General features: G+C 39.4%; 1 protein-coding gene across 4 annotated transcripts in view; it reads right to left on the bottom strand.

Moving 5' to 3' along the window:
• Positions 1–23,361, bottom strand: part of marchf8 (membrane-associated ring finger (C3HC4) 8) — a 90,091-nt gene extending 66,730 nt beyond the window's left edge. For 3 of the 4 annotated variants that reach the window (XM_015045210.1, XM_015045212.1, XM_015045213.1), the window contains exon 1: positions 23,160–23,361. The gene's annotated coding sequence lies outside the window, so the exon portion shown is untranslated. The other variant, XM_015045211.1, reaches the window with a different exon arrangement.
• Between the last annotated feature and the right edge of the window lie 1,114 nt (positions 23,362–24,475).

Genomic DNA, 24,475 nt, shown 5'->3' with positions numbered 1-24,475 from the left:
CCCACTGAAGACTTTGGGGAAGACTCATAAGATGGTGGCCAGGACTCTGTATTTGCACTTCCATTCAAAAACGTGCGCAGAACTTTATTGATAAAACACTAATGTAAGATAAAAATGGTGGCGTTTCCATTAAACAAGAAACGCAACTAAAATCAAACATGAATAAGTTAACTCTGCCAAAAGTAACATCTGGTTGTTGATCACGACTCATGTGATGCGAAAAAAGTGTTTCCGTTGCAGTTTTTCAAAAAAAATACACTAAATTCGACACAGCTGAAAAGAAACCCCACCTCGTCCTAGTGCACAAACACACGAGGCGTTTAAATTGCCGCATTTTCATTAAAGCAGATTTATTTTCGTTACTCCAGTCTGCTCAATTCTATGATCAATGGAAACGGAGCTCATCTCATTCATTCAGTCAAACCCCTCAGCCACAGACAGTCAAAGCGGTGCAAAGGAAAACAAAAGAACTAAACTGTTGCTCAGTCCTATTTTCAGATGAAAGATTGAGCTTCATTTGGAAATAAAAATCCCAAAGTCAGGAGGAGGAATCCAGGATTGCTTTAACTCCAGTCTGAAGCTTCCACAGTCAGTGATGATATCTGGAGAGTGTTTGTGTCACTGCAGCAGTTTAGGATATTTTAGCGCCCTTCATTCTAGACGACAAGCTTTAGGAGGCTTTTTTCTTTTTATTTTCCAGCAGGACTCAGTAGTTGCCCACTCCCTCCTAAAGTAGCTGCTTTAATGACCATGTTATCGCTGAACTTGATTGGTCATTAAACCCAACAGAGTGTCTATGAAGTATTGTCAAGAGGAAGACGAGGGACACCAGAGACGTCAATGAAGATGAGCTGCTCTTAAAAACAGCCTGAGCTTTCTTAACACTTCAGCACTGCCACAGCATCCTCTCTTGGATTTCTCTACACGTGGTTAGAAAGGACAGAAAAAAAAAAAAAACTAGCGTAGTAAATAATTGAAGAGCTGATCCCTGAAAAAGATTGAGAAAGAGGTGTGTAGGAATCGAATCAGAGGCAGGATTTCCACAGCAGACAGCAGTAGCGAGTGAGGTTCATACTTGGGCGTTTGCAGCAGCAGCAGCAGCATCATAAAACCATCGTTGTGAGTTACACTGATCGCCCATTTTAGCTTTTCTTTAATGCAGCCATCTGTACTGCCACTGACAGCAATTAGGCTTCACTTGTTCTCACAACAAGCGCCCGACTGTGTCGTGTGCCTGTGAAAGTGCCCGTATATGGGCCAGTCTGCCAAGCAGCCCCTCGAGCTTCAGCACATGAAAACTACAGGATTAAGAAAGCAAAAAGCAAGCGGACAGATGGGAGGTCCGTAAAATTAAACCAGCGTTGATGGCGGCAGGCGTGGGCTTTTGGACTGAGAATGCCACACGGGTTCAGCGAGGACCCGGGCTGAAAGCTAGATCTCTCACTTCAGCTCACCACTCCTCTGTCTCTGGCAAGTACTCATCAATATGTAGAGTAGAAATGAACTCGCAAACAGCAGCTCTGTCGGCTTCATGTGCAGCAGCTGGCAGGCGAAGCGTTCGTAGTTTTATTAAGAAACTCCAACACAAAATCCCAGTGGTAAGAGGAATTACTGCCGGCGAACAACACAGAAGAGAACGACACTATAAGCAGAAAAAAAAAAAAAAAAAAAAACATTAAGGCCAAAATAAAAACTTTTATAAAAGTCATTTAACTTGTGTTGTAATAATTATGCTGCCATTTGAATTAAATGTTTACTTGCTGTTATTACCCTATGAGATTGCTACGGTAATGCAAGCTAGTATTCATGTATATTCCAATTGTTCATAGGTCAAGACTTGCATGAGGGCATACATTTACATATTTTACATTTATATTCAGATGAATAAAGGTTAATGTCTCACTGAAGGTGGTACAACAAATAAGTTTAATCACGAGTTCCAAGTGCAGCCTAGGGGTCATTCTGTGACCCTTTCTGCAGAACCACCGAACTTCAGTTCAAGGACGGTACAAATACGACACACAACTGATAACGATCAAAGCTTTTGTGTTTTTATGGTAAGTTTTTCTCTAAATAAATAGAAAATCTTATGCATAAAACTAATTTCATTTTTCATTTCTTTTTCCCACCCCCCATTTCCTGTCCAGCAGGGAAGCAATCAGATTTACTTTCACAAGAGGAGCATTAGGATTTTTGATATCACGCTCCACTTCATATATATACACATTAAAAAAAATATTACAAACTCCTTTGAGTTAATTTCCATTGCAGTGGAGCTGGAGACAGAAAAGAAAGGGAAAAGGAGAAAAAATGAAATGAAGAGAGGGGGGAAAAAATTAACAAAGGAGGAAGGAAATAAAGAATGAAGGAGAGCTAGAAAACACACAGGAAGTCGGCTTCTACACCTGCAGAACGAAAATGTAAAAAAAAGAAAACACATTATGCTCATATAGCTCTGAAAAGTAAATGGTACCAATTAACACAAGATGTATTTAGTGACAACAGCAGCCAAATATAGAGTGCGTCTCTGAACAGATGAATCTAAACGCCTGTAGGTGTGTGGTGTGAGCGTGTTTGTATGTTTTGTCCACGGAAATGTTTAATTACAGGTGTGATGGGGCAAAAATAGGGCAAAAATAAATGGAATAAGAACACAGCAACAGCAAAACAGCTGATCAGGAGAAAAGATAAGAGGTTAAAGTGAATTACATTTCCAAACTATATTCTAGCGTTTCAAAAGTAAAACCTTTAAACTTATCTTCTCGCAAGCCAAAACGTACCAATGTAAAAATGCTGAGGTATGGCTGAAGGTCAGCGCGATGATGAACAGAAACACATTCTGCAACACTAACAGGCTACAAAAGCAGCGGTTTTTATTTTTGTCATTACCCGAGCTGCGATACAAAGTAAATGAAAGAGATGAGCAAAATAAATCACAATTTTCTCAATCGCGATCTAAATTGCACTCCCACAGCTGCGGTTCACTCGCAAGTTTGTTTTTCTTTTTTTTTTTGCAGGCAGATGGAAAAGCTGACATGCACCACTGTGATTAGCAGAGAGCTGCTGCGTCAGCAACTTAATTTCTATACATTTTTTTTTTGCACCTCACTTCATCATCAGGATTGTGGGTTGTGTTAGCCCATCACAAGGCTAACATGCTGACCCACAACCATGCACACTCGCATCTACGGAAATTTATCGTCGCCCGTTATACATCACACACGTCTTTCTGTGTGAAAACACGACGGCAAAGAGAAAATCAACGAATGAACACGAGCAACAGTCAAGCCCAGATTTAAACCCAGGATCCTTATTGCTGCGAGGCAAAAGCGCCATTCCACTGAGTGAGCTCTTATCAACTTGGCAATAAAAAAAAAGAAAAAAGAAATGGCTGCAGTAAATCCATCACTGTCTGCTCCACTCCTAATTTGCGTTGTGCGTTTGCATTGTGTTTTACGTCTAGCCACTCTGCCCGACAATAACAAGGAGAGAGATGTGGGTGTTGGACAGAACAAAGATATTACCACATAGAGCACTTAGTTAGCAGATATATTTTTAGGATTAATAAAGCTAAACTCATTCTGTCAAGCTGCCAGGTAGTACCGTGGATGCACCATCAAGGTGTGTGTGTGTCGGTGTGTGTCCTCCAGGCTGTCTGCCAGTCACAGTTCACAGCCACAAAATGACAAGCTACGATCGCAGCAGCACCTCCACCTTTCTCTGACCTCCTGCGGTTTGTGTTTTTACTGGCCTGTTGGCGTTTTACAGGAACGATGGCTTTCACCAGACAGAAGTACCTTTAGGCTTATTACAGTCGAGAGTTAAGCTCTTGACTGGTGGTTGTGTTTACAATCAACCACCAGCTGCTCACAAACCTGGCAGTAAATATCTCCACGAACCTATTTTCATCAGCGTTTATTAATTTTTGTTCCACCATAAAAGCTTAAAGAATATAAAGAATGGAGAGAAATGAAAAGACTCAAGTGAAACATGTTTCAGTTTGCTTATTTTGCAAGTCTAAATCCCATAATAATAATAATAATAATAAAAATATACAGTGATCCAGATCTGCCCTGGAAAAAAAAAAAACAGTGTAAATCATCAATCAGAGTACCTTTTTATTAAGGCGATAACCCCAAGCCCACACAAGCTGTGCAGGTGCCCAGGAGGATTATTTTCAAGTATAAAGGGAAAAGTTTTTGTTTTTTTTAATAATTTTCTTTACACAAAGTTAATCCACTCAAATGTGACCAGAGGTGCTGCATCAGTAACTCTACATGGATCGATTGTGTTCCCAGGCAGTTCCATTCATCTTCAGATGAACAACCATTATTCATGTCTTGTACATTTGTTTTTGTTTTTTTTAATTGTGCCTGCAGACGGAAAAATATAGATGATCGACATGGGTGAAATGTAAAAAGAAAAACAAAAAACTATTAGCTCCCATTGTCCAGCTGGAGGACATTTATTTAACCAAAGACAATTTTGCCTTTCCTTCCATCTTGTCCTCTCCCGGGCCAGGTAAATCACATCCAGGACTCCTCCAGGTTCTGCTCAGCTGAACTCTGCTGTTTCGCCGTTTGCCAAGAGGCCTCCTCTGAGATCGTGCTGTCAGATAAGATCCAAGATACGGGTGAGGGTCTGTTCTCTGGTTCTGAGGCGCATCCAGCCGGAAAAACTCTGCTGTGTATCAATCAGTCCTAATATCACTGCTGTACGGACACAGGTGAGGCGTCTCCACCGACGGTTCGGTGGGTTAGTCGAGAAAACTTGCAGGAAATGTTTTGATTCAAACTGATTCATAAAATAGATTCGTGAGAAACAAAGAAACGTTAAGTAATTGCTTACAGCTGTCATTTCGAGATACATTTTGACATTTTTGTTGTTTTGTTACCGAGATAAGATGGTTGCAACCAAGATTAAACAATTTTTTTGTCATGTCTTTCATCATGCTGCTGGCGGCGTAGCTGATCTGGCAGCTAATTTTCAGCTCAATGCCATCCCAGGAATCAGACGCTGATTAGATGCAACGATTAACAGAGACACAACAACAACAACGCATTCAAATCAAATCAAATCTGTCGTCAAATATGACACTTTCATAAGACTAAAGACACAACAGTTTACCAAACTGCTGTATAAGAGTCAGTGATGTTCTATGATCTCTTAAGCATTCATAGTCAAATGAAATCAGGAATTACCAAAATGTTTAAAGCGTCATCATGTCTGTATTGTTTATCTGCAGCGGTGTGTAATCTTGTAATGCATCAGCTTCTTTGCCCTAAAATTGTCTTTGTGACAATTTGCTTGAAATTCATGACCTATTTTCAAGAAAACTTGAATCATTTAGACCATGGATTTAGAGCTGCAGGATTGAGACAACGATTAAAAAAAAAAGTTTGCTCTAGCATCTTTCCCACGTTTACCTGGCCGTGTGTTTCAGGTCGCTGTCGGCTTAAAATATTTGTTAATGATCAATTTTCAGTTCACTAGTTGAACCCAACAGATTCTCAAGTTAAATCTCTTGGTGTTTTTATTTTATTTTATTTTTTAAAGAGATGATGACACCATCCACTCTAATAATGCTCCCAAAGGGGTTTAGAAGAGTAAAAGTCTCGCAACATTACAGATCCTTCATAGCACTTAGTTATGAAGTGCATTTCCATGTTTCCGTCCTTTGTTTCACACCAAACAACTGGAGTGTTACCGTGTTGCCCAGAAGCAACAATTACAGGTCAACTTAAGTCTCAATAGCACTTTATGAATTCCCCATGGCTATGTTTGCAATTGCGGGACAGAAATATTTTTTCTTAATGACATGCCTCAGAACATCATTTGCCATGTAAATGGCTTCCAAGTTTGTTGTGGCAAGCTGTTAATCTCAAGGAGGCACGTTTTGTTGCACCCCCACTACTGCAGTACTCAGATGGTAGCTTTTTCACCAATCACTAGTCATACAAATCCCCAACTTCACCAGCCTAATCAAAAACAACAAGCTGCGTTTACAAAACGCTTCTCCATCCAAACACCTAAATATAGGACTGACGCTAGCAACGCTAGAAAAGGGGAGCAACACGCAGCACCCGATAACACTAAAAGGCTGATGTTCAAAAATGAATCAGAGATAGCATTTATAAATTCAGTGAAAGAAGCGGCATCGAGCACAACCCTATGCAGCATATATTGATCATGGTTATGGGTGAAGTCAAAATAAACGGCAGATAAGAGATACCAATAAATTTTATTTGAGTGCTATTATGGTTTTTTATTAACCTCAATGTTTTTGCAGCTTTTTTTTTTTTTTTTTGCTCAGCTTATAACAGAAACAAAACTAACTCTGGATTTTTAAATAGTTCTCAAACTATGTTGCCTAGTTGAACCCAGCTTCTTATGAATGTTGGAGACTGTGAAGCACCGGTTTATCTGTGCCAGAGACGGTTCAGAGAGAAAAACAAAAAAATCTGGGATTATACATGAGGGTCCTTATCTTCTTGGTAAAACTTCTAGTGCTTCTAAACTTTTAAATTACTGTATTTTTGAAGATGTCCATATGCTACATTATCCGCATCACATCTGATCTATTGAGCAAACACCTGTCTATAAGCTGCAGGTTTTATTTATACAAAATATATTTTATTTTAATTAAATATGTACCAATAACATACATATATGTACTGTAAATGGATCTTTGAAACAGTGCCTGCTTAAAAAAAAGAAAGAAAAAAAAACTTTGATCATCTTCTTCCTCCTTCCACCTGCTCACCAAAGTCTTCTACAGTGTTTAATTTGAACATCCTCATACATAGACTTTCTAAGTCTTTTGTTGCATTCAATGCCACTTTAGTTTCACTCTTCAGTTTATGCTGTCCTCTTTATCACATAAAAGTCCAGCCAATATATGGCGACATGGCCATATATTGTTATTATAGTCCGAAAATCATTATTTTAGGGGTGGAACTATCACTTTACTGCTGCTGCACCTGAATTTCCCCATTGTGGGACAACAGATTTTTATTCTATTCTATTGATTTTAAGGTTTGTGAAAGACTCGGAGACAACACTATTGACTTAAACCAAAATCCAAATTATTAAGGAACAAGCAAATTTCTGTACTGCCAGAAAATAGCTACAAATTTAAAGAACAGAGACTTTCAATTCCAGTTAAAAACGGAAATTAAAATTACAGTATATAACACCATGTCATTAATGTTCTCTTGTGAAACCTAAACCTCCAGTCCAGTCTGTGTTTGTCTAATTTTCTAAAGAATTACTTATCATCCAAGGCACAAGAGCATCTTGGTAATGACACCGCTTTCGCCGATTTCATTAAATCTGGGCGACAGTTCATTACTGTTTGTGTAGCAGACAGATTTGAATATTTTATGGATCCTGCCACTCTTTTGGTAATATTACTTGCAACAGCTTCCCAGCATGCCATCAACGTAACGACGTTGGCAGGCAACAAGCTGACAGCTCAACATTTTCACGTAAAGGACATCATTTCTAAATGTTGTACAGATGAAGTAAGCCATAATTAGCTACCCTTGCTCCTGTATTTCAAGTTTCTCGCAGTAACGTGAATCAATTCACCTCTGATCAAAAAGGCAAACACAGAGACATTCAGTTCCCTTTGAATGTGACCTATTACAATTATTACATTATAGAGTGCATGTTTTATTGTCTTTATGTTTTGAATGAGAACGGCTGGCTTGATCATTTACCCAATAGTCTTTAGATTTAAATCATTATAGTAATCAAAAGGGCAGGCTTTTGAGGAAAAGCACAGACAAAATTGTGTTAATGTTTAAACATCGGTTGCATAATTTTAAGGGAAAAAAACAAAAAAAAACAACACATGGTAATTTTACTCTTAAATATGTCGGTAATAATTACTCGTCTATGCACCCCCATTATTGCAGGGATCAAGCGCTGCCCATCTCCAGCCGTCATTAGGAGAGAGATGAAATACTCCCTGGACATTTCACCAGTCCATCACAGACAAAACCACCATACACACACACGCACACGCACTCATACCTGCACGGCAATTTACATAGACCAATTAACCAAACAGATCTGAATTCAAATATGAGACCTTCTTGCTGCAAGACACCAGCATTAAACACTGCTGCAGAATGTAGCTGGGCAGGGATAATATGTCTAACAAAATAACCCATCATTTCCTCAGTCCAATTGTTTTTCCATCATCCCAGTGCACCAAACACTCTTCATGAGCTTTCTGATCTTGGTAACTAAATTCTACGTTTAGTACTGACAAGTGAAAGTGGCCAATTTTATTTTTGGAGAGCAGATTTTTTTCAATGTGCGCCACTAGAATCTCCAGGTAATGAAATGCTGCACAAAGGCAGATATACTGAAATTGACATATCACAATCATTGATGTGGGAGAGAAGATTTGGGTTCAATATACTGTCATTTATTGTTTTGTTTTTTTAAAGGTTTTTAGGGCCTTTATTCAACAGTAGCTGAAGAGGAGGAAGGAGAGAGAAAGGGAAGACATGCAGTAAATGGCCCGAGACCACTGAACCAGGGACAACCGAGTCAAGGACAGCAGGCGCCATGTATGATGCAACTGCTCTGTCCCTGAGCGACATGATGTCCCCTTATGCTGCTCAAAATTAAAATGAGACAAGATTTAGCAAACAATGCCACAAAGGACTCCAAATATAGACATGGCGGTGTTGAAACAAGCGGAAAATAAAAACAGTCCTTCCAAGCAGCAGCACCAGGACACAAAAAGGCCATTCCTTTATATAGTGTCAAAGAAAAGTGGACCAGGTACTCAGCCTTGGGGTGCACCTGTATTATTCTTCTATGACTTCCCACCACTTATGAAAATACAAGATATGATTAAAATCTAATGTATTAGAATATATTTTACTCACTGGCAATGCAATCTTGAAACATTAGTGAGGGAAAAAAACAAAAAAAAAATCTCTAAATATTTAAAAGAAAAGATGGAATGGTCCACTGAGCAGTGCAGTGGTGCTCTTAAGTTTCAAGACGGCAAACGAAACGCAAACCAAAGGATCACAGAGAGCCTGCAGGGAGACCGCCTGGTGGCTTTATTGTGTTGGTACTTTCAGCAGTTGAAAAGAAACAATGCCAGGAGCAGATTATATTAGTTTCGCCTGCAAGTACATTGCCCAAAGGCCAAAGTTGAATTTGTTTTAGTGCGCATTGTTGCAAACAAAGTGCATTGTTGCTGTTTTCTGCTTTCATCCAACAAAAGCCAATTAGAGTTTGAAACTAATTCACAAAGATTAAAGCAAATCTGATTCAATCAAATCCGATGACAATTTATTCTTCATTAGAGATAATTGCAGCATTCAAATGACATGTTTCTGACAAAAGACTCCAGCAGCAGACTATGCAACAGCTCAACCAGCTGCATAAAGGGCTGTTCTCTCTGTTTTTTTAAAGCTGCCATCACTTGAGACTCATTAAAAAACAAGAAGGAAAAGAAACAGTCGCTTCAAGACTCAAAGAGAATTTTATGACACAAAGACGTTCGCATCTTTTTTTGTGCACAAAGAAAAGCAAGCAGACTCTGGATGTACCACAAGCAGAATGAGTAGTAATTCCACAGGGAAAGCAGAATAAAAATATTTGGTAAGCAAATGAAAGGAGGAAAATAAAGCAAAAAAAAAAAAAAAAACATAATTCTTCAGCATGAAGACAGGAACTGAAATGGCTTAAACACCCAGCCACTGCTTCTGCAGATAAACTGACGCACCGAGCAGGCTGCTTTTGTAATCTCAAAGTACCAGTAAATGCTGTGAAGGGAGAAGTAGAATAGAGGAAGCAAGAGCTCCAGAGTGCAAGCAGGCAGATTTAAACAGCAACTCGGAGCAACAAAGTGCATGAATTCAGCTGGAGGCGTCTTAATGCAGCACTTTGTTACACAGCTTGGTAACCTGTTAGCATGATCTCCCAAAGGCACAGATGCAACCCTAAAACCACAAGTACAGATTCGCATTTACATGTTGGGATTTTAGCCAAGGCTGATATCCTGATTGAGCAACAGAGAGCGAACAGGTGCAGCTTCAGCGAGTCAAACAGCAGAGACTGTTTGGAGAGGTTTTTCGTGCTGCACTGATTGCTATAAAAAATTTTTTTTTAAAAAGCAAAGGTTTGGCCTAAACACTCGAAAAGCAATGCTGCCGCTTAATCCGAAGAGCATAAAGATCAACAAGTGGGAGCTTTTATTTGTGACACACATTTGCTGAATTGAAATTATATTAATTTCCATCTAGGATGTGATGCTCAAGTCAACTTAGACATTCAAGTGAAGGTCTAAGTTGGACAGTACCAAAAAAGGTAAAATAAAAACATAAGCAAGATATGACTGTTGGTCGATTCCTAATTTAAAGTCAGTGTGAGAAAATGCGAGAGTATTTACTGTAAAGCTAGAAGCATCATAACTCATCACTTCAAAGTGAAACTCAAACTAAAACGGTCATTTCTCAGTCTCACCAAATAGAAAAAGGGGAAATTGTCCCCCACCAATTGGCTGACTTTGGAACCTATGGTCTGGTTCCAAAAACTCCCAAGACATTTTTCTTTGTACAATTCTCGTAAGTATGGTGAGCAACTTCCTTTATTTTGTTACACCTTTATAAAATTAACGACCAACTGCCTTCAGGAGTAACGACATTTATAAATGGTAAATGATAAATAAAGCTGTCCGGTGAAAACCTGAGAGGTTTTGCAAGGGGAACATTAGTGAACAGCATAATGATTAGGTTATAAAGTCATATCTTTTGACCGTATCGCGGAGAGGAGTTCAATTCATTGCCTGTAAACAGAAAGAGTGTAACATAAGTGGTAGTTAGACAGACGTCCCTCTTGTAGTTTGCAACAAGACAAGTCGGTGACCAAGCAAAGGTAAAAGATGATGAGTTCAAAAATGAGCTTTTTGACCTACAGACAAACTTCCGAATGTGGCTGGAAAACAAACTGCCGAAAAACGTGACTATAACACGAAACATGGTGATCGCAGCCTCAGGTTTCAGGGATTTGTTTCTTTTGCGGGGACCGGTAAGCTGATCAGAAAGAGGATGGGGAAAACATGGGGCTATCTTGGCAGAAACCTGCTGAGAGACTCGAGAATGACTCACCTTTCAGCAGCAGATTGACACTAAAGCTACAAATAACAGATCATTCAGGTCACAGCAGGTTGTACCAGTCAGGGTCCTGCCTAAATCCAATGGAGAATAAGGGGCAACAAAATTGTCAAACTACCCATCCAAAATGATTTTTTTTTATTTTGCTTTTCAAAATTTGAATTGGTAAAAATCTCTAGATGTGTAAAACTGATGGAGGCAAACTTACAAGACTTGCAGCGGCAAGTACAATTGCAGGACATAATTATGCAGAACATTGTGCTGGTTTATCAGATAAAATAATACGTTTTAGTATGAATACTTTAAATTCCTTTAAAGCTGGAGATGGCAAGATTTCCCTCGTTTTATTAAAATATGAAAGGTTATTGGAGTATGTGCGGTTCCACTTGAATGTACTTTTGTTAAGAATAAACAAAACTGATTATTATTCTACACACATCTATCCTAATGAGAGCCTTCTCAAACATTTCCAATCTCAAAAGATAGCTCGCTGAATGACTTTTCAAAAATCCAAAATCTTTCTTCTTGGAACTTTCACATCTATTGTTCTTCTAGTTCGTGTTCATGAATCTCAATTATTACTTTTTTTTTTCCCCCACAGGGAACACGCTGTTGCAGTGAGTCATGGAGGTTACAGTCCAAATTTCACTGAAAAGCGATGAGGCATTCATTTGGTGCTTTCCTATTTGATTCCTTGGAAAAACTTGCACAACACTTGCTGCTGGAAATAAAACCACCAAAAAAGGACGAAGTTAACCAAAGATTAAAGTTAATAAATAAGCAGTCATTTTTGCTGAGTACGTGAACACTTTGACAAGATTCAGAGCCACCACTGTGTCTTTCTTTTTTATCAACATTCAAGTGGGGGGAAAAAAAAGGGACTCTGCTTTGGCGTAGGAATGAGGAAATGAAACGACACTGCAGGAGAAACCAAAACCCATTTTCACTCTTAAAAATTGTTTTGACTTCAGCAGCAAGAGCCAAGTGTGTCTGTCCTCCTGGCTGGTGTTTGTCTTCTCCCTGCTTCACGTCACAATCCAATTCTGTGAAGGAGTTACGGACCGGTGGGCAGCTGGAGCCCACCGCACTGCTCCACGAAGAAGCACAAAACAAAAGTGAACTGGGTGTGTGTGTGTGTGTGTGTGTGTGTGTGTGTGCGTGCTGAATGTCAGGAAACCAGGCACCGAGACAGTCCGAGAGGCCGGTACTCGATCCAATAGCAAAACACAGCTGAGTCACTGTGTCACAGTGGGAGAAGTGGCTAGTTAGTCTTATGGAGAAGGGTGCAGACAAATCAGAACGCTGATTAGAAGAGAAGGAAAACATTAATTGTAATGAAACAATCCTTTGCTTAAAAAAAAAAAAAAAAAACGTCCCTGTGGCCTAGGGTCAAAAACTGGCCTTGTTATTGAATTTTCCTGTGATTTTGTTTGAGGACGCCCTTCCTGCACATTATTATTCTCTCACGACTGAACACTGTTGAACACTGCAAGCAAGAGTACTTAAATGCTTTGAGTACTTACTCACTACAACAGAGTGTAAGGCTTGATCTTTACTTAACACTAATAAAAAATACTTTAACCTCATGGTTTTTTTTGTTTTCAGTTTATTAAATAACAGCTGACATGTTACTTTGTTTATCCCTTATTTTTTTAACAAGGGGTTACTAGCAAATGAAGTCAAACTGTAACATTTGTTAAAATACTGTTGTATTTAAAGCAACTACATTGTTCCCATTTATAGTATGGTAAAGTCACATGATTGTCTGCTGTCAGACAATTGTTTTGGACTTCTCTTTGTACTTCACATCTAACTGTTTGGAGAATGTTACTTTTACTCTGTTTAGAAGTGAGCTACCGTAAACGGAGTTTTTTTAGGACAACCCTTTGCGTCTAATGAAAACTCTTCAGACGAATAGAACATCAGAGACGTTTCCTGAGGTCATCTATTGTTTCAGGTCAACATAACAGACATTTACTGTCAAACAACCCAGCTGAGGTCACTCAGGTTCCCGGCTTAAATCAGCACACTACCAACTATCTGTCAGAGGCTTTTTCCACAGCTTTTATGCTGCTTGAAATACATTTTCCTTAAATTAAATCCAAACAGCTGACAAAACTTGTATCTTAAGAATAAAATCTAGATGCTGTGTGTGTACTCCGTGCAATTAGTGTGCTACACACACATATCTATGTGAGGAATATTTGATTTGTGGGAATATTTAATTGGTCAAACACCGACGGTCACAATAAATTCAACAATAACGACTGAAGGCTTGTGTTGTTCTTCCTGCGCTGACCGATTCTGTATGCAGTTCTCCTCCAAATAAGTTTATCTGTGCAGTAAACCTGCAGGATAAAAACAAATTATAATCACAATTGTCTTGCAATTTCACAAGCGCCATGAAAACACATTGAATTTATTGTCCTACTGAAAATTATACTTGCAAAGCAGAGAATGGCTAAATAATTTGAAGAAAAATTGCTTTTTTGATTATTACATTGTTTCCAATGATTGTTTTCAGCCGACATTAAAACTGAAGCACAAATTGAATTAATTACAGAAACCCACTTTGGGTGCGGGGGGGGGGAACAAAACGACAACTAATTTCTAACTTTTCATTTTGACCGTTAGACGTGAAGCAAAGTCAAAAATATTAGCACAAACCTTGTGATGTTTTTTCCACTGCTTTTTAAGATCAAACTGTATTTTTATCAACTTTGCAGCGCTTTTAATGCGACACTGATTAAAGAGGTAGTCTCATTACAAACAAGGTCTGATTTCTCCAGCTTTATTGAGACTGGCTGTCTTGAGATAAAAGTTTATACGAGGCCCGACAGAAAGTAAAAAGCTTGCAGCAAGCCCAATGAAAATATAATGCAGTAATGTAATGAACATGCTAATGATAATTAAATATACATCCACAATTGAAGTGATTTATGTCGCACAGCACTTTGTGACTGTGTCTGTGAAAAGTGCTTTCAAAACTTTACTTGCAATCAGAAGGACTTTCTCAGATATGATTATCTTTTAGCTTAGAGTTTTTTTCACGTTGAAAAATAAATATCGGGTTTAATCCCTGTACAGTGACCCTTAAAAAACATCTAGTTGAGCGTGAATTTGCACTAAACTGGAACCAGCCAGTGAACCCTCTTCAGGATTTCCTAAATGTCAATTTCCTCAGCACAAAATGTTTGCATCGGGAATTTTTTGGTTTTCTTTCGTTTGCTCACCTTTATGTATACGGACCAATATCTCTCTGCAGGGTTCAATTCTCCACATCTTCTACTTATTTTGGCTCAAATTTTTTACATATTAGGCACTCCCAAGCATTTCTCATCTTATAATGAAGTAGTCAGAAGTACAAGAGTTCAACGTATAACAAACCCGTAAATATTTACCAGCAGGCACAGGGGATGAAACAGAACCACATAAAAACCAGTCAGGAATGCTTTGACTGCTGAGTGGCAAGTCGGCTGCATAACATGAAACATGAAAAGGTTTTCGCAAATCTAATAAACCGTATTTCGAAAGCAATTTATAAAGGCTAGAGCAGAATGAATTTAAATAACCAATAATAACCAAAACAGACTAAGAAATTAATTAATCAAAGAAATGCAGTTCTGTTCACAGGAAAAGCGGGGATTGAAGGTTTATTTTTTGCCCCTGTAAGTGTCTCATTCTGCTTGGAATGTATTATGATGAGAATTAAGTGATGAATGTGCGCAAATTTAAATTACAGGCAGCAAAAGCAGCCACGGGCTCTGCAAGCACAAGCAGCAATAGTTATAAGCTTGAGAAGCCATTAGTAATAAAAACTAATTTGAAATTTATAATGAAATGACAGTCAGTGCCTCGTTTGACTGTTGGGATTTTCTTGTTCGTTTGAAGTTGATTACACATGCACTGTATACAAACAGACAAGGAAATTGCACATGAATGACATATAATTTTACAGAAGTTAAAAAATATATATATGTGACCTTGTCTTGAACAACTGGCCTTTTAACCCTCCTACAGTCCTAAGAGGGGTCGAGTGCTTTTTAACGTGTGCGTGCTTCTGGTTGGTTCACCAGTGTGCTTTTTTTTTTTGTGGTTTTGTGAACTGAAGAGCTAACGTGTCACCCGGCTGACTGACCGTGACATCTGCCGCACTCTTCCTGAGCGCCGTGAAGACTGCAGGAGGATTCAACAATTAAATCTACTCCGAACTTTGCTAAAAAGAGTAGAAATTAAGCGCATGTGGCCTGTATGCGTTTTAAATGCATGTGGTTTTATGCCACACGCACATGATGCGTGTTGGAGATGTGACTGTGCTCTTGTGGGTCAGGTGCGGTTATAGTTTTGGGCGTATCCTCCGCTAATATCCTGCAGGCACTCCTAATTACGTCATAAGCATGAACCTTTTGTCTATCAAGGGGGTTGCTATTGAGATTTCTTTTTATAAGCTCCATTACAACTTATCATCTGTCTTTTGATTGCCGTTAAGCTGCCTGTGCAGACAGTTAAAGAAATTGTCCCTTCAAAACAAAGGTATTGCTACTCAAACAGGAAGTTCACCATAGTTAAAATTAATTAAAGGCTACATAGGCAGGGACCTTCTAAATTAAGTCATTTCCACATTGTAGTCAGCATTTTATCCCAGATACTCCAAAATGTTCTTATATTTAATCTGTTATGTTTATTCTGTATCAATTATTTACTTTAGTAGTTTTCACTTTTAGTGCAATCTTTTGTCAGACACAAAAAGAGTCTGCTGGTGTCTAATAAAAAAAAAAACTGCTCTGTTTTGGGGCAAAACATCACGATGATGTGGGAAAGTAAATGAAGACAGGCTTGCAGAGCCTGCTTGTGGTGTCCTGATGATAATGTGTGGTCATTGTTGTAGTGCAGCTAAGCTCACTACAACAATGACCAGTGCTTGCTCAACATTGAGACTTGAGCAAGCACTGTATGGCTCATTTATATCAAAGTTGGCTATTCTGGAGACATTTTGATGGGAGGAACATGCAGATACGTGGTTATGCTTCAGACTAATATTGGCCACTTTTAACTTTTTTCTTAGCTGCCTGTGCTCACCATTTTCCCTTGAAACTTTGTTGCATGTTTCTCAGTTTTAGCCCTTGCAGTGAATACAGCTATAAGGAGCGACAAAACTAAACACAGTTGAAGCTTTGCAACAAAAAAAAGAAAGAAAAAAAGAAATCATTACATGTTCTTTTAGTTACAGTTACAACAAAACAAAACTGAAACAACGTTATTTCATTACAATGGAACGATCTACCAGAAATATATTGGTTTCAGGCAGTTGTGCAGATACTTTTGTAACAAACTGCTAATAAAAAAAAAAAAAAATGAGACATTTAAAATGCCTGTAACTCCAGCAAAAACATAAGTTTGGCTTTGAGCCTGTTATTATCAGTAACCTGCTCTTGTCAGCATTGCAACACCTGTTGACCCTTCAGTGACTTTCTCTTTACAATGTGCCGATTACTCTTAACTGAACACCATAACATTTTAGGCAACAGGCTTCCATACTCAATTTAATGGATCGATTATTTATTGAGTGAGGGAAGTCAATCTGACTGGAGCCCTACGGTCGGGGGCTGCGTCGATGAGGGAGGTCGTTCCCTGGCGGCAATCAGATTCTAACCATCACAAGACTTGTGTTCTCCAGAACCACTGACACACAGAGGAGAGAGGAATGTTGCAGGTGAGGTCCGTCCAGCAGCAGACCGGCGGCTCAGATGACAGCGGGCTTTCCAAGCACCTTGTGACATTCAAACACCTAAAATTAGGCCAACCAAGTTCTCGTTCTGCTTATAATAAAAACGTCAGCACCGCTTCCCCCATGACAGGCCACAAAGCAGGAAGAGAAGTTTGCAATTAAAGAAATTCCCAGCTGCACGTAAGCTCCTCACGTGGAGTTTGGACTTTGTATTCTTTAATGCCGGGCAAACAAAGAAAATAAAAAAAAAGGAAAAGAAGAAAAAGCTGAATAATAAACCTTTTGTTCTCATCTACATCTCTGATAGGTTTACTTCAAAACTTCCACATTAGCAGATCTGAATAAAAATTTCTACAAAGAACTAGGAATTTTATTATGAATAAAAAGTTTTGTTGTTAGTTTAAGAGCGCTTATTTAGATGTTTTCACACATGACTTGCACCTTTTTGACAGCAACAAGACACCCTAATTAAGCAACTGTTGTTCCTCTTTAGTAACTCGCAGGCGGCTGGTGCTGCAGAAGCAGCTGGGTTGATGCTGCCTCACACTTCTGCCATTTCTGCTCAGAGGCGTCTTCAGTCCCTCCTGCCTCTGCTCTTTAGCATAAGTTGTCAAAATGTACCATATTTTCCTTAATTTTTCATCATCATTTTTTTTTTCAGCTTTCCCCCCACCAGCTAATATTCTCCAACCAGCCACTGTAGACTTCAGCAAAAGTACCAATGAAAGGGTAATAGAAATGCAATCTCTTTTTTAACCAAAGCACATCTTAAATGTCTAATATCCAACTTGCTGTTTGCTGTGTAATCTAAGAACAACAATATCCTTAAAAAAATCTTTAGACAAGCACATAAAGCGCCTTGCAACCGTACATTCACATTTTGTCATGCAACAACAAATTTCAATGTATTTTATTACATTCCATATTCATTTATTTGTATGTGACAAATAAATACAAAGCGATTGGAACTATAAATTATAAAAAAAATTTTTTACAGTGAAATAATATGGGGATATTTTCCTATCAACTCTGAGCATCTTCCTCATCTTATCTGAAATAAATCATTCCCATCAAGATGTTTCATGGCAAGTATGGTGAGTCCGCTACACAAAGCATTTTGTATGATGGCTATAACATTTAATTTGGTCAAATCTGACCAAAACACCAACATGTGGGTTGTGCCTCCTGCCATGGCTTGTGGTCAACTGCGTTTTTTTCTTGCCACTCTTCCTAGAGAACAAATTTGTGCAAAGTCAACAGATTTTCCTTTCTGTGCTCTGGGTCTCTACAGTTCTTTCAGGGTTACTATAGGCCTCCCGGCGATGGGTGCACAATTTATCCTCATCGCAGTATGATTGAGCGCAACACTAACATCGCAAAGGATTGTTTCAAAAGTAACAATGGTATTCCAACCTCACAGTTTACAAACCAACAAAAGTATTCAGCTCGTTGGATGACATCCGTCTGTGGTCAACAACACCCACATCTGACACAGATCACAGCTAAAGGTCACAGAGAGTGTCGGACACAGAGAAAGACGGTGATGGGCATTTATGACAGGCGTCAAAAATGGGGATATGCTCACCTTGGGTGAGCATGTTAGCTCTATCGACAACATCAAGGTTGTACTTGCATTGCCACTCCATGATTTTTTTCAGCTGAGCCAGCACCTGTCCTCAGCTGACGTATGGTTGCATCCCTTCACCTTTATCACACACTTTACACTTTTATTGCAACAAGGCAACGCACAAACACCTGCAACAACGTGCACACGCTGCAAGTCGGAACACCAAAAGCTACTTAAGATCCTCTACGATATATCGGCAAAAACATTGACCTTTCATTGCATTACTTATGTTTTTAACCGAATCCATTAGCGTTACTCTGAAGTTTAATTTGCAGGACGTATGGCATCATCCACTGGAGATTAGGACTCATTAGATCGGATCGATGCTCTCATTCCTTACCCAGCTAGGAGGAGACACGGGAGAACAGCAGACCAGAAGAGAGGAGCGCTCTGGCTCCTTTATCATGTTACAGCCGAGCAAGACACTGATGCTACAAGACGAGCAGGAGACATGGCCCTACCGTTATAGCCTGGGATCGGATGCCAGACTTTGTGTTAAACAGGTCCACCAAGTCTCCATGGCAAGAAGTACAATTTTGGCGGCCAGATGATGGTAATATTTATAGAGTACCGTAAAGTACAGTGGTAAAAAGGCAATACACCCCATGACCGTTTTGGGATTTTGAGAACTAAATTATCTGGTCATTACCAGCTACAAACGTCTGTTCAAACCCACAAACGTGGATTTCTTGTGTGCACCATTGGGTTTATTGTATTTTACTTATTTTTTTCTCTAATAAAAATGAAGGGGGTATATTTTTTTTTCTTTTTTAAACCATGACTGTAGCTTGTCCAAACAACTCAAGAAAAACAGCATTGCAAGTGAAAAACTGGCTCTTATCCTGACTGCTGACTAAAACCCAGGAGTCCAGGAAAAGCTACATTCTGGAAGCACACACACACACACACACGCAAAGCAGAATGAGATATGCAAGAAAACTGACTTTTGTTGGCTCCGTCAATTTCCTGTCGCCTTGGAGAATCTAGTCAATATTGTTTTACAAGTGAACAAGCAGAGAGCGAGGCGACAGGGGCTTAGAGCAGCTTTAACACGCTGCGAAACTGCAGGTGGGCTTCCAAAACGTCACAATCTTAATTATAGAAGCGCAAACACAATAAGAAAAAAATATATATATTCTTGATTGGTAATGGTTTTTAATATTACAGTAGCTAAGTGGTGCAATTAACTGCAACATTATTACACCTTCCATCCAAGTGAATTTGAAGTAGAGGAAAAAAAGGAAGTGTTAGTGTGTTCCGACATGGTGGATTTAACTTAAAGCAGGTGATACTAATGTGTTAATTTACTTGAAACAACATCAAGAAAAAAAGACCAAGAAATGTGCAGCCCGAAAAATAAGCCCTGCTCCGTCTTTGACAGTTTAGGAAAAAGTGATATACTCTGACTCCTTCATTGTTTTAAAAAAAAAGAAAGAAAAAAAAAAACACTAAAAGGAAATTAGTGACGAGTAAAAACAAAAACAAAACAAAACCATGGGATCCTTCAAACCAGCTGGCCAAAACTCAATAAACGCTTCAGAGTAAAAACCAGAGCGGACTATAAAAGAATTTTGAAAGTCAAAATGTTAGCAGCTTTCTTGTGAAATTGACTTAGATTGAAGTGGCACTGAACAATAAAGCAGAGACTGACGGACCCATCCGCCGTTTCCTATTGTAAAAAAAAAAAAAAAAAGCAAGTGCCACATTTTGCCCTGAAAAACAAAACAATTGTTTTCTACAGTGCCAACAACAGATATTGACAAAAAGCTGCCATCTGAGCGTGGCAGCATGCGTACTGTCCTCCAATTACTTTCCTCACAAGCCTTACTTGAACACAGACACGACGAGTTTATTTTCCAGCTGATAATGACACAGTCCATTATGGCTGCAGATTCCTTCCTTGCGGTTTGAAAAGCTTAACAGCAACAGCCACCTTTCCCTCCTGCCTAGAATCTTAACTACGGCTTTATGTTCGCTTTTTCTCTCTGCGGCTGGTTTGTCACAGCCACTGATGACTTCAGAGACTGCAGACGGCTCACATCGTCTTGAAATACACGACACCACATCACGGCGCGGTGATGGCTGCAACCGGTGAAATCTCATCATCGCCATCGCAGTCAAGACAAAGCAACAGGGTAAAAAAAAAAAAGAAAAGAAAAGAAAAGAAAAAGTTAGGAACCAGGAGAAAAATATATCAACGTGCATTATTTAGTCCTAATAAAAAAGATTTCCTATATGGTTTCTTTAAAAAGATTTTCTACTTCTGCACCATTTTCCCATTTTGTCATGTTACAAACACAACAGTCCATTTGATTTACATGAACAACTAATCCAAACTTTTTACAGATCAGAATCTGAAAAGTGTGGCATCCATGTGTATTTATCCCCCCGTACTCAGATACAGCTAAATGAAATCCACTGCAACCTACTGCCTTCAGTTGTGACAAAAATAGCAAAATAGTCAACTGATGGGTAATTTAATCTCAGAAATAAAGCAGTCCTGTGCAGGCGACAGTTGTTTTTTTTTGTTTGTTTTTTTAAAGGGAATATCCATAAACAAGAGAAAAAGAAGAAGAAGAAAAAGACATACCAGAGGTATGTTTTCTTATTGTGCAAAACTGGTAGAGGCGTCCTCCAAAGGTGGTTCCTTGTTTGGGCTGAACACAAACTTATCATTATGTGACTTTTTACAAAAACAATGCATCCAGTTCTTCCAACTTTACAGTGACGCACTACATTGTGTTGCTCTCTCAAAAACTCCCATATCTGTAGCTGTAACAGGACAAAATCTGAAATATTTAAAGGTTATAAATGACACTGTAAGGCTCTGTCAGTGCAACCTGTAATGCTAAGCTTCTGGAGAGATAAAACTAATTGGGCTGGTGTCATGCAAGACAAGAAAGTATCTTGATGGACCATCTTACCAACTCGAGTCCCAGAAACATCTTATAGTCTGTATGTTTAGTTGTTGCAATCATATTGAGAATCCATACATTTAAAGGTGACAAAGAAAAACAAAAGTTACTCATAAATGTGACACCACAATCTCCTTTTTTGAGAATAAATGCCTTCCTAATTATGTTTGTTGTAGAAAAATAAGCTTCAGGCTCAAACTGCAAAGAAAGGAAACTGCCTATTGCTTTTGTTGAAACAGCCTTTCATGTCAAAATCTTGAGTGTTTATGAAAAAACAGCTGATCTTTATTTTGTGCATCAAACGAGGTGGTGGGATTATGAATAAATAAAAAAAAAAAGAATAATTAAAAAAAAAGCATTTTCTTATCCTTGAGTAAACTCGTGCACACAACAGGACGTTTAGCCATCTAACTGCAACACGCACTCAGTATTTTACACCACTGGCAGAGGTGTTACTGAAGGCTACAGTGATGTAACACAAACACACTCAGCCACAGCTAGTTCTCCCTCTTCGCCAAGCCTGGCATCACAGCACAGACTGTATTTTAGGAATCGGTTTCTGGCTGCAGGCCATGGTATGCCACTTTTGATAGAAGAAGAAGAAGAAGAAAAAAGGTTTGCACCACCAGCAGCAAAGTGAATGCATGCAATAGTAATGTACAAAAAGGAAGTGAGAGCACATAGCTTTACAGTACAACGGCGCTTCAAAAATGCTTAATGCAACATGAATATGCAGTACAGAGAACACAAGCTGTGTGAGATGAAGGGACAGGCCGATGGAAGATTATTACAGATCCACCAATCAACCAGATAAGCCAGGGAACAGAAACAAGAAGCAATCTTAAATTAAAGCCAGTACCAGTTCCCATTTATGCAGCACTCAGGAAAGTCAAATTGTGTCCGATTTCCTGTTGTTGTGACGAATCAAGCAGAGGGAAGGAAAAAAAAAAACTGGAATCCCAGCTCATAGCCTTTTGTTTTTCAATGGCTGCATTATGTAGCAACAGTGTAGCTATGCAGGGCGCTCCCCTGCATAGCTACACTTATTATGGTTCATAATGAGACAACAATGGGGTGACGAGTGCGTCTCGTTAGATATTTAACTAATTATTTTTTTATTAAAGGGGGGAAACGGTCCGTGTGAATAGCAAGTACACTGAGAACAACTCAGACCCACCGTGTCTCTGTAATATAATATACATTTCCACAGAAACGCACGCTATGACAGTACTGACTCCAAACATAGACAGCAGGCTGCGTAACAATGCCACCACAAACCATGTCGAAATCTCGATGATCTCGAGTGGTTACAGAAAAACAAGAGACAGAGAGAGAGAGAGAAAAAAGATGTCTTTGTGCCGCGGCTCAACCACGGTACGCTTAATGAACAAACTCCGCTCGTAAATTCATTAGGGACAGACATGCGAGCTGACACAAAGAGCGACGCTGCTGCAGAGCAAGTCCTGTTAAATTGAATTTCCCTACCTTAATGACAACAGGCTGCGGAGACCGACTGTCTGTGCGCCCTTAACAAACCGTGATGCCCTCATCACATCCCAGAACCGCGCGGACCACCGACAGGCAGACGAAGCTCAGCTCAGCTCGGCTCGGCTCGGCTCGGCTCAGCCGCCTCCGGGTGGATTTAATCAAGCTCAGAGGCGCAGCGGACACGCAGTCACTGGACAAAGCCTCAGTTCATATTCAAAACCACAAAACACAAACACACACACAAAGAGACTCACCGCTGTGTTGGGCTAATGAGTGACGACGATTTGTTTATTTCATCGTCCCCGCCGAGCAGCTGTGTGAGGCGGTGCGTAACTGACTTCCGCGTTGAAGATGGAGTGGAAGAGAGACGGAGAAAACATCCGCAAAGAAATCAGCAATAGGAACATTTAAAGGACAGGCGGCGCACGAGGGCGCACCGCACCGGTGTGTGTGTGTGTGTGTGTGTGTGTGTGTGTGTGTGTGTGTGTTTATGGGGGGCGATGAAGCTCAGGGTGATGATGAGGCAGATTAGGATGGCAAACAAGACGGGTGAAGAGATAGATAAAATAAATGTACACTTGGAACTAATCTGTTTTTTATATCTAGAGGACATTTGTTGACCCCACTTTCTAAAACTATATGAATAAATAAAATGAAACCAAAATATGTTTTCAATTCCTTAATTTGTTTGAAAGGTTTTTATGTTCAGGATGTTTTTGTTGGTGCAGTGGGCAGAATGTGTCTCCAGCAGCAATCAGTCACGCAACACATCTAAAGAAGCCTCTGACTAAAGACTGTTGCCACAGTAAAGTCTCATGACTTTCATGCCATTGGCATGAGCTCAGAAAAAAAACATTGTATAGGCGTTCATTGGTCTGTTCATCTACACTTACTTTGTAGTGAAGATGAAAAAGTGCAGCTTTAATGTGATTCTTTGTATTTTAAATTTAAAATGAATATTGAATCAAATCGTCACAATGATTCAGTCTCCTTTTCTGACACAGAAAGCGGAGCTGGGAAACGGTGGAAAGGAACAACTTCTCTGTCCCTGCTGAACAAAGGCATTCCCATAGCATGATGCTACCACCACCATGTTTCACATGCCACAGTTTTGGTGGATTGTTACTAATAAAACCATACATAATTTTCTTTGTGTTTAAGTTTCTGTTTGTGACATGACAAACCATGAGAAAAATAAAAGTCGATTACTTTCTTTAAGCTAACCCTTAAGCTTTACAAATTTGTTATGTATTATGACAGAGAATGAGATCAGTAGCAGACCTAATTTGCCATCAGTCAAAATTAATTTGCTCAGAGGACAGCAGACAAACAAAAAAGGGAAATCCACAAAGAGCTGTTTAATTTCAGATCGTTTGATGAACTCTGATACAGTCCACTCAGTAACTCAGACCATGAATGGCCCGCTGTTTATTGTGCGACTTTTCCTCGCTCAAGTGAATCGCCGCATGTCCTGCAACTCCACACCAAGAAAGCCCCCCGCTCAGACAGCGGCATGCTGGCAGAGGCTCACGTCTCCTCTGTTGACTCAGAGCCGCGGCTCTGTCTCTGT

Source organism: Poecilia latipinna, unplaced genomic scaffold, assembly GCF_001443285.1.
Source record: "Poecilia latipinna isolate Pla-1442-1.1 unplaced genomic scaffold, P_latipinna-1.0 Scaffold713, whole genome shotgun sequence".
NCBI lineage: Eukaryota > Metazoa > Chordata > Actinopteri > Cyprinodontiformes > Poeciliidae > Poecilia > Poecilia latipinna.
Note: the sequence above shows the minus strand (reverse complement) of the source record. Positions and strands in the feature narration are given on the sequence as shown.